Source organism: Musca autumnalis, unplaced genomic scaffold (assembly GCF_047663935.1).
Source record: "Musca autumnalis isolate F117 unplaced genomic scaffold, ASM4766393v1 scaffold_3, whole genome shotgun sequence".
In the NCBI taxonomy this organism is placed as follows: domain Eukaryota; kingdom Metazoa; phylum Arthropoda; class Insecta; order Diptera; family Muscidae; genus Musca; species Musca autumnalis.
This window is the reverse complement of record NW_027411866.1, coordinates 38,868,096-38,876,437: the sequence shown is the minus strand read 5'-3', so window position 1 is coordinate 38,876,437 and position 8,342 is coordinate 38,868,096. Positions and strand designations below refer to the sequence as shown.

At 33.3% G+C, this 8,342-nt stretch overlaps 1 protein-coding gene across 2 annotated transcripts in view; it reads left to right on the top strand.

Annotated features, from left to right (window-relative positions):
- Positions 1–1,843: 1,843 nt before the first annotated feature.
- Mvb12 (multivesicular body subunit 12-like Mvb12) overlaps positions 1,844–8,342 on the top strand; it is a 50,592-nt gene continuing 44,093 nt past the window's right edge. Inside the window, exon 1 of one of the 2 annotated variants that reach the window (XM_073972036.1) lies at positions 1,844–2,393. The gene's annotated coding sequence lies outside the window, so the exon portion shown is untranslated. The remainder of the gene's footprint in view (positions 2,394–8,342) is intronic. The other variant, XM_073972035.1, reaches the window with a different exon arrangement.

The following is an 8,342-nucleotide window of genomic DNA, read 5'->3' as shown; positions in this document are numbered from 1 at the left end:
TATAACGAAAAATAGAAGAAATGGAAGAAAATTCAAACATTTCTTTTCTATCACGGATAATGGAGGTTCCCGGACAATCGATTCACGGATAATCGAGGTTCAACTGTATTTTACAAAATAAGTCGTTTTCCATAATTTATTTAGTTATCTCTTCTCTTTTTTATCTTGTAATTATTTTAATAACCTAATGTTGTTTATGTTTTTGCCAAGAATAGCAAAGTCGCCACCATGACACAATTACCAGGTAGATGCATCAGCAAACAACTACAACAAAAACGAGTTCAGTACTGTGAAATATCAAAAATGTTTTCCAAAAATAAAGCGATTTACACATTTTTTTCAACAAAATTTTGTTAGGCAGTTATTAATAAACACATTATAACAAAAATCCGTCAAAAATTCACAGCTTTTCTTTTAAATTTTTGTTTTTTAATTTTGTGTTTTCAATTACAACAACTTTTTTGACAGCTCACAGTACATCAGCTGGGCTGACGCGGGTACCTGTATGAATGTGCCATGGTCGCCACAAAACATTCGAATTTAAATCAGCTGATCAAACTTACAAATTCTTACAAGGAAAATTTTGCTTGCAAAAACTTGTAATGAAATGAAATAAAAAGCAATTTTATTTGAAAACTACTTAGGTCTACAGAGCTTAAAAAATAACACAAACGATCATATTGGACCAAGAAAACCAAAACTCAACAAAATAAGTCGTTTTCCATAATTTATTTTGTCCCTGTTTATACAGGGAAAGTTGATGGGAAAGAAAATTGAGTTTATGGGCGAGGGAGTAGAGAGGAATAAGAGGGGGTACACACACCTCTGTACTGGCAAATTCTGTTTTGTTTCGTTTTTCTTCGTATACAACCTGAAGTTGGCTGCAGATTTGTTTTTGCATTTTCTTTCATTTTATTTTCGCTGTTGTGTAACAAACAACAGCGGAGACAATTGAAAAAAGCCATTTGGAGGAAAAGCTATTTTTAAGCAAAAACAATTCGAAATAAGTGGAAATATCAAAATTAAAATGCAATTCAAGGTTTCCTTTAATAATTAATTGTTTATCACACACGTCCATTTTTACTTTTCATTACAATTTTGCCTTGGCTTTGTTTTTGAACAAGGCAATGAGAAAATGAGTGTGAAGAAGAATAAGACAAATTATAAAATTGACACAAACATGATTCCCATGTCTATACAACAAGGAAATTGAGAAGAAAAATTTTCTTTCCAGTTTGAATGTCTAAACACGGTCTTAGTTATCTCTTCTCTTTTTTATCTTCTATTTATTTTAATAACCAAATGTTTGTTTATGTTTTTGCAAAGAATTGCACTGTCCGCCACAAAACATTCGAATCAGCTGATCAAACTTGCAAATACTTACGAGGAAAATTTTGCTTGCAAAAACTTGTAAGTTTTCAGTAACAAAAGTCTCCAAAATTCTCTCACAATTCTCTCTTTTACTTTACAAGTTTGTTATCGAACAGCATTTTGTAAAAGTTTGTACAAATTTGAACAAACTTTTTGGTTATCATAAGGTGTGTTCGTTTACTTACAATTTGTACAAATTGTTACTGGATGTTGTTCGATTACTCTACAGAACCATGCAAAAGACCTTAGTCGATTACAAGAAGTTACTGGACTTGTACAAATTATTGAGTAAACGAACAGACCTACGAGTATACAGACCTATAATTTGGGCTCGAACAACGAATAGAGAACGAATTACCGTCAGTATGAACAAGGCATTACACCAGGAAAAGTCGAATTTTCTGTTTTCTTAATAAACTAAAGTCGTTTTCGATTTTTAAACTCCTCCAACCTAAAAGGCGACTAATCGATTAATCAAAAGTCGACTTGCGTATCTCCCTAGTTGCGTATCTTTTTTTAGTAATTTAGTTGCAAGCAAGTAGATAACGAAACGAAACGGCTAAGCGGAAAGAAAGTTCTTTAAGAAATAGCGCGGCGGAAACGGTTAGAATGAAAGAAAAGAAAGCTCATTAAAGAAGAAAATAATAAATAAAAAAGGAATGAAAGAAAACATAAATTAATAAATAGTGAAAAAAAAAACACAGAAAAAAATAATAAATAAATTTAAATTGGTTCTTAAGTATTGCAACAACAATACTACATTTTTTATTTCTGTGTGTGTGCGTGTTTTTGTATTTGAAACAACAAAAGGTATCTATACAAAATTTTCAATATCTGTTTTGTTATTATTACGTTATTAACTGCAAATAATTTCAATATTTCGTGATAATATAATAAAAAAAACTATTCAAGTGTGAGTGTTTGTACAATTTGTGATTTATTGATACTCCTCCATCTCACGTCCCTTCTGTTTATATATGAAGAATTAATGGAGCGTGTTAGCATTGTTTTTTAAATTCTTGGTAATAAAAAAAAACCATAGAAGATTGCACAATTTTAAGAAAATTCTATTTTTATTTTATATTCTACAACAACAGCAACATAATTAAAAACAAAACTTGTTAAGTGTAGAAAGAAATATTGACATGAAATGTAGACAGAGAATAAAAGTGAGTTTCGTTTTTGTTGGGGAGAACATAAAACGATGAAAAACTGGATTATTATGCTTCTTTGTTACGTGTGTTCGTGGGGATACTGGACTCCCTATGTACCCTATGCTGAAGGAGAGAAAGAGAGTAAATCTACATAGAACAACAATAACAACGTAACATGCAACTGGCTGGCATAACAAAGACCCCAACAAAACAAAGTAAAACTCCTACCATTTTTACCATTCCCAGTAGGAAAATTGGGAACATATTACATTGAAAATATGTATATTTATTAATGCATTATACGCAATACGTTACAAAATAATCGAGGGAATAATTGAATTGGACTGAAAGAAAAATTATTAAATACATTATAGGAGATACCCAGTGAGAAAATTTGGGAACATATTACATTGAAAATATATTTATTAATGCATTATACGCAATACGTTACAAAACGTATGTTATTATTTAATTTTATGATTTTATGGTCTGTTCCAGAACTGCAAGAATCTACTAATTTTTACTATTTTTTCGTAGAGCAGAGCATTAATTAAATATGTTTAATATCAGTGTACCGGTTCGAAATATAAATAACAATTAATCAATATAAATGGTGTTTAATTTTAATTTCGGGGAAAAATTGAAAAAGAGCATACGATGCAATCCAATATATAAATTATATTAGATATTCCTACTAAACTATAAAATAGTATATTCTAATCCATAGATTACACATTGCATTCTATGGATACTATAAAGGAATATATTATTTTCTTACGATATGTATTACGAATAATGTATTCGGTAATCATTAAAACATAGTGACTCTGTATTACCTGCTCGATTCCCATCGATTACATTTTACCACTGGGATTTACAACAACTCAACTCCCTCCCTTCAACCGGCCAAGTTCTCACGTACTTTGCACAATTTACGTTATGCTCTCTCCAGTTGATTTGTTTTGTTGTCTTATTAAACAGGGAGGGAGAACTCCAAACAATGCAGTCCACCAGCCAGGCATGCAACAACAAAGACAACATGAACAGCATTTACAAGAAACCAGACACCAATAGGAAAAAAAAGGGGGAGATATGAAAGAAACGTTGAAATACAAAAAGAACGTTGTTTTGAATTTGTTTTGGTATCTAAACAAAATAAGGAAAATAACCTTTAAATATATGGGAATAATAATAAAAGAAAAAGTGAAATGTCAACAAAGCAGGTAGGGTACTACCATCTATAAAAGCCACCACACCCTTCCCCCTTCTATGTTGTTGGGCTATGCCCCAAATATAAACGTCTATTGGTAAGATTTAAAAGCGAAATTGTTGTTGTAGGTATGTTAACTAAAATAAAGTGAATGTTGTCCCCCCAAGCATACATAGTTGATCAAACAAAAATGGGGTCAACATTTGGAATTTAGTTAAATATATGTTTGTTTTTGTTGGAGGATTTACAAACTCAAACCCCTTCTTGTGTTTGTCTGTATTGTCATTGACTTTTCAGCAGAAGTTCATTGACTTTTAACCGTTCTAATTTTGCTGCAATTGGCCTCGCGTTGTTAAGCTAAAAAAAACCTTGATCTATTTTTAAAATATTTTCGCAATAGGAACAAGTCTCGTTTAGGGGCACCTCTCGGATCGGGCTGAAATTTTCACCATAGGTAGTCCTTGGGACCCTGATAACAACTATATATATATTTCCCGGGGGAAGTCCATACTTCCCGAGATATGGGTCTTGACATTTCGGGAAAGTCCTACTTTAACACCATTACATTATTTATGGGCACCTCTCGGATCGGGCTGAAATTTTCACCATAGGTAGTCCTTGGGACCCTGATCACAACGATATATATCTTTTCCGGGGGAAGTACATACTTCCCGAGATATGGGTCTTGACATTTTACTATTTTTACTTGGGCAATTTGGGTACCATTTTAAAGCTCGTGGTGAGTACTTTTCTTTGCTATTACGACTTTTGCTTCAGATTACAACAATATATAGTTTCTCCAAAATTATAAATTATAAGTTTTCTTTAAGTAGCCGGCCTTCGGCCGGGATTTAAGACTTTCTCCTATGGACAGGAGCAAAAGTGGGCTACGCGAACAAAAGTTTTTCCAAAATTATAAGTTTTTTGTAAGTAGCCGGCCTTCGGCCGGGATTTAAGACTTTCTCCTATGGACAGGAGCAAAAGTGGGCTACGCGAACAAAAGTTTTTCCAAAATTATAAGTTTTCTGTAAGTAGCCGGCCTTCGGCCGGGATTTAAGACTCTCCTATGGACAGGAGCAAAAGTGGGCTACGCGAACAAAAGTTTTTCCAAAATTATAAGTTTTCTGTAAGTAGCCGGCCTTCGGCCGGGATTTAAGACTTTCTCCTATGGACAGGAGCAAAAGTGGGCTACGCGAACAAAAGTTTTTCCAAAATTATAAGTTTTTTGTAAGTAGCTGGCCTTCGGCCGGGATTTAAGACTTTCTCCTATGGACAGGAGCAAAAGTCGTAAACGCAATCAAAAGTACTCACCACGAGCTTTTAAATGATACCCATATTGCCCAAGTAAAAACAGTAAAATGTCAAGACCCATAACTCGGGAAGTATGTACTTCCCCCGGAAAAGATATATATCGTTGTGATCAAGGTCCCATGGACTACCTACGGTGAAAATTTCAGCCCGATCCGTGAGGTGCCCATAAATAATTTAATGGTGTTAAAGTAGGACTTTCCCGAAATGTCAAGACCCATATCTCGGGAAGTATGGACTTCCCCCGGGAAATATATATATAGTTGTTATCAGGGTCCCAAGGACTACCTATGGTGAAAATTTCAGCCCGATCCGAGAGGTGCCCCTAAACGAGACTTAAGCCTCGCAATAATTTCCATTGTCTGAAGAATGTTGTGATAGAGTATGAATACCTACTTGCCAAAAATTTAATAAAAAAATTGTAAGTAAAAACTAATAAGATTGAAACCAGTAGTGAGATTCTGTATCTCGTTTTTGCTGTTACCGACAAAAATCAGTAAAATTAAATTGCAAAATTATGACTAACAACATAAAGAAAAGTTGGCATCACTGTTTGTGTCGGTAGAGGCTAGCGACTACTTTTTATTCATCGTTAACTTACCGAAAATTTTCGTTAATTATCGAAATTATAAGCATTTTAATTTTACCGGCAATTATCGATAACAGCAAAAATGTGTTACAGAATCCCACTACAGTAGTGCGAAATTATTCTGCAATTATTTTGTTGCAACGGAATATCTTCATTATAGCGTGAAATTTTGCCTAAAATGACGAAGAACTCAAACATTTTTTCTTCAACTTTTCTTATAAAACCATAAAAAAATAAAATTAAAATAAGATTTTTATTTTTTGTCATATCTTCTTCGTATTTTTGCTAATAACATGAATACTATAGCTCCAACTAAGGTCTGCCATTCAGAATTCTGTTAACAACTTTTGGCAACAAACATAATAGATTTTACATTATTGTGATTTGAATTTCTTTGTATTTTAAATCACAATAATGTTTTTGACAACAAACATAATAATCAGGTGGGCTTATTGGCCAACCTTGTATAGGCCTTGGCTCCAACCTTATATTATACTTAGTCCCAATTTACATTAGGCGAGTTTACTTGCGGCAATTGTCAGTTTGTGGGTGAGAGAGGGTGTTGAGAGGCAAAGGGTTACCATATGCCTCACCTCTCTCTCCAACAAACTGACAATTGCCGCAAGGAAAATTGCCTAATGTAAATAGGGACTTATACTATGTTTACATTTAAAAAATCCACTCGATTCCATCTGTCAATTACTTTGCGTATACGTCAAATGAAAACTCATCTGAAATCGATTGGATTTCATTAGATGTTTGAGCAATGGAATTGACAGTTGAAATCGAGTGGATTTCGTAAATGTAAACGTAGTATTAGGTTTCATTTTATTCCTCACAATGTCAGGTTGCTGTTATAATTTTTTAACAAATTTGATTTTTAGCGAATCCATTGAGATTTTTAGATTTTTTGCATCATCGCAATGGGTACCAATTCAGTTAACGGTAATAGAATATAACAACTTACTATATTAAAACGCGATTTTTTTAGATTTGGAATGACGACTTTTTTCTTAATCTATGTACCAAAAATCATTGATGTAGTATCAAAAATTGTTTGTTTTGTTTGATTTTTTTATATGTTAAAGACGATTTTAGAAATTTTTCCTGTTATACGTATTATATAAAAATAAATTTGTGTAATTATGGTTATTTTGTCCCCCAGTAACCACACAGTGCAGTTGTTGAACCACATACCATAGATATACCACACTATAATATGAAGTTAAAATCAAATATTATCCTAAACGTATCTTGTTTTAGTTATATTATGATTTGCGTACATAAATCGGTTACTTGTTGTGAATTTTAAAATAATTTTTGATTATTCAATATAAAACATATTGATAGCCTATGTTACTTTCAGGCGATGTAGTAATATACCCTGAAAATTTCAGTAAGATCGATTCAGCGGTTTTTGAGTCCACAAATTTCAAACAAACAAATATACAAACATTCCAAATGGGAAATTATAAAATCGTAACACTAATAGAAAGAATATACAGTAACACCCAATCGGCAGTATGGAACATGAAAAAGCTCTCAGAATTCTTTGAAACTACGAAAGGTGTGAAACAAGTTTGTCTCATCTCGCCATTATTGTTCGCCCTTTATGTCAATCATCTCCACGAACAGGTTGAAGGTGGACTGTTTGTGAACAATATTAACATCAGACTTTTTTATATGCTGGTGATATTGTTCTACTTCAAAAAATGATATATAAAGTTGAAACATACAGCAAAATATGGAGCTTGGAAGTTAACTTCCTCCTCAGAAACGGATGAAAGCTAAGCAAACACGAAAAATGGTTCGATGATGACAAAGAAATTAAAATAACAAACGAATTCAAATATTCAGGCTTTACATTCACCCCGAAAATGAAATTTTAAAGGCATCTTCAATATAGGAATAATGAGTCAAAAACCGCAATAAACACAACATGAAAACAATTAATTGGTACACCAGTAGTGGAATTCTGTAACACATTTTTTGAATTACCGACAAATATCAGTAAAATTAAAATGCTTATAATTTCGGTAATTAACGAAAATTTTGGTAAATTACAACCGAAATGAAGCTGTTGCTAAATCCTAGCGATAGCAACCGTGCTGTAAACTTTTAATCATATTTTCATTCATAATTTTGCGTTTTGTCGGTAACTCAAAAATGAGTTAAAAAATTAGTCTCTCTGAGCTAGCCTTTCCTTTGCTAAATCACGACAGATGAGAACAAAGAGAATACACTTTGTTGCTGCAGTCCAGGGGTGCTCAGAATAGTTCGTGTATTAGTAGTGGTAAGACACTCTCCCCATTACTAAGCAATGGCAAATAAGAAATAAAGAGAGAATACGTGTGGTTTGTTTTTACGCTACCGTAAGGAAGTGATGACCAATGCTGCAGTCATTTTAACGTATATGGGTGATCTTGGCTGATCTAAACACAAATGGAGGCAATTTTTACTTAAATGAAAGGTGCTCTCACGAGAAAATTTCATAGATTTTCAAAGCGAGTAGTGGAATGATCCCTTTGGAGCAGAGTGAGGCAGAGAACATTTTTGGGTCTCTCTTGTGCTCTCAATGAGCGTAAATTTGTTGTTGTTCACAACGTGTTAGCATCTACACAGGCTGTGAGCGATAACAAATTTACGCTCACTTAGAGCACATGGGCTCTCTTGTGAGTCACAATGCCTCCTCCTGCTTTGGAGTATAACA